General features: G+C 36.9%; 1 non-coding gene across 1 annotated transcript; it reads right to left on the bottom strand.

Annotated features, from left to right (window-relative positions):
* Positions 1–2,326: 2,326 nt before the first annotated feature.
* LOC115868904 lies at positions 2,327–2,449 on the bottom strand. The gene has a single exon (XR_004045864.1). It is a non-coding gene; the product is annotated as a small nucleolar RNA SNORA26 (small nucleolar RNA).
* Positions 2,450–2,727: the final 278 nt, after the last annotated feature.

Genomic DNA, 2,727 nt, shown 5'->3' with positions numbered 1-2,727 from the left:
TACAGGTCAGGATCAAAACTGTTATAATAGGATGCTTGGCAAAAATACAAACCTTTACATGTTAACTTCTTCTAGGGCTATTCCAATTTTTCTTCGTTCCTCAGTTTTCTGGACCTCCTCAAATGTATGTTTTAGTCTGGTGTTTCCATACTTTGAATCAATATTCTGGTTGTCTTCTCCTGGATTTTGACACTCCTCTGATATAGAAAATGGTCAATGTTTTTTGAGTAGACAAAGCTATTTCTTCAACCCATTAGCACACTTTAAGGTGTCAATAAGATTTTTTGTTGCTAGAATTGATGTTACTAATTGTAACCAACATTTTTATTATTTGGTCAGTTAAATAGTTTTGGATCCAACTCATAATTTAAATATCTAGTTATTTGACTAAATAGAATCTCTTAAATGCTTTTTTTGTGTGTGAAACTCTGGTATACTTAGAAGCAGCTGCTAAGTACCAGATATAAACAAAACATGATACTACCCTGTTTCCCTGAAAGTAAGACATCCCCCTAAAATAAGATCTACTTACAGTTTTGCCTCTCGCAAAATATAAGGCATCCCCCGAAAATAAGACCTCCCACAAAATAAGCCCCCGCGAGGCTACCTTAACTCTGGACTCTGGACTCTGGACTATAGCGGCTGTCGCCACAGCATAGCTCACTGTTGGCCGCAGTGCAGCCAGGAAGTGAGAGGTCTCTTTTAATAAAACAATAAGCGATAAATGTGTACCGTATTCTTCTTCATGAAAATAAGACCTAGTGCGTCTTTGGGAGCAAAAATTAATATGACACTGTCTGATTTTCGGGGAAACGGTATCAAGCATCTGGGGAATGTGGGATGAATTAGGTAAGGCAAAAGCAAAAGAGAGGTTTAGTAATCGAAATACTTCGTTGGCATCTTTCTCATTTATTATATTATTGGACTAGCAGAAAAAATGTTGAATCGTTTTATTGATCTTTTGTATTTTATACAAAAGAGGAAGCAGAAGTTCAGAAAGACAAAGTGAGTTGGCAAGTGTAAATTATAGTAATATAATCTGAATTTAGTTTTTGACCCTTAAGACAAATGCTCTTTTACCACATAACAATCTGGGGAGATAGAGGATGAGAGGGGGTTACCCCCACAAAAACGGAAAAAAGCTCTGCTGGGTGGAGCTTTCCCAGTATGCATTTCCCCTCTACCCCCATCCCCCGACTATGTGAGCATCCAGCAATTTGCTTTGTGTTCGTACACCCAGTGGCGTCTCCTGGAAAGGTTTTCTCTGGTCACAGTGAATTTTTCATAAAAGCAGTTTCGCGTGAACCTTGTTTTTTGTGATGGCCGATTTAAAAGAATGACATCCGGTAGTGAAATTTGATGCTCAGGAAAAATGCCGCAGACCCCGTTATGACGTTGAATACAGCTTATAAGGATGGCGCAATGGGAGAATCTCAAGTGCATGAGTGGTTTTCTTGTTTCAAAAAAGGGTGAAATGTCAATTAATGACAAACTTTGTTCTGGACGTCTGTTTTTGATGTGAGGGGTTAGTGCATTTGGAGTTTGTTCCACCAGGTCAGACTGTTAATCAACTTTCTGTTTAGAGGTTCTGAAAAGATTGCATAATGGTGTGCGACAAAAAGACCTGATTTGTGGCAGACGGGGGACTGGTTTTGCCACCACAACAATGCCCTTGTTCACACAGACATCTCAGTGTGCAAGTTTGGGCATAAAACAGCAGGCCTCTCTTGTCCCACACTTTTACACACCTGACTTTGCTCCATGAGACTTCTTTTTGGTTCCACGAATGAAGAGGGACATGAAAGGACAGTGATTTAATGACATAGAATAGATGAAGAAAAAAATAAGGTGGTGCTGTCAGCTATCCAAACAGATGAGTTTGAAAATGTTTCCAAGAATGGAATCACAGATTTGACATATGTATTAGGTATAATGGAGAGTACTTTGAAGGTGATAAGGTTGTTTTTAAAAACATTTAAATACATAGCATTGAAAAAAAATTCCATTTTTTCTGGGAGGGGGTAACCAAATCTACTTAGTACTCATCTACTAAATACTAAATCTACTTAGTACTCATAAACTAAGCAATGGGGACTAAACAAAACTTCTCAAGTCACAAATCCAAGCTTTAAATAATAGAAGATACTGCATATAATACAAAACTCATGTAATTTTACAGTTTAATAATCTATGCTCAGGTCTCAGTTTTGCCATTTTTCTTTTTAGGGAAATTGAATAAGTAATTTAACCATGTTGAGTTTCCATTTTCTTTTGTTTTTTTAAATCTTTTTTTCCCCTTTTCTTTTCTCTCTTTTCTTTTCTTTTCATTTGTGACTCCAAACAGGATCCAAAGAGGAGTTCTACCGACCTCGTCTCTGGGTTTTATGGAGACTTGCTTTACCCTTCTGTGTTAGCCTCTTAAAGTACCGCAGCAACCTTAGAAGGACACAAGAAAGGGTGAGAGTTTCCGTGTTCTTATCAACTTATTCATATAAAATTTTCTCATCATCTTGTTAAGACAGTCATTGATAAATAAAACTAAATATTCTCCAAATACGACACTATCACATTCATAGCAAGCTGCTGATTTGATATTCACAAAATGGCTGTTTAGTTTCAGAGAATTTTCATCCACTAACAATTAAAATATTTAAGGAGATTTATAGGAGGCAGGTTAAATACTACTCAGATAGGGTTATTTTGCTGTACAATGCTTTATATAGAGTG

The sequence above is a fragment of the Echinops telfairi genome, unplaced genomic scaffold (genome assembly GCF_000313985.2).
Source record: "Echinops telfairi isolate 266 unplaced genomic scaffold, ASM31398v2 ScPeMD7_18;HRSCAF=68, whole genome shotgun sequence".
NCBI classification, from domain to species: Eukaryota; Metazoa; Chordata; class Mammalia; order Afrosoricida; family Tenrecidae; genus Echinops; species Echinops telfairi.
This window is presented reverse-complemented; position numbering and strand designations above follow the sequence as displayed.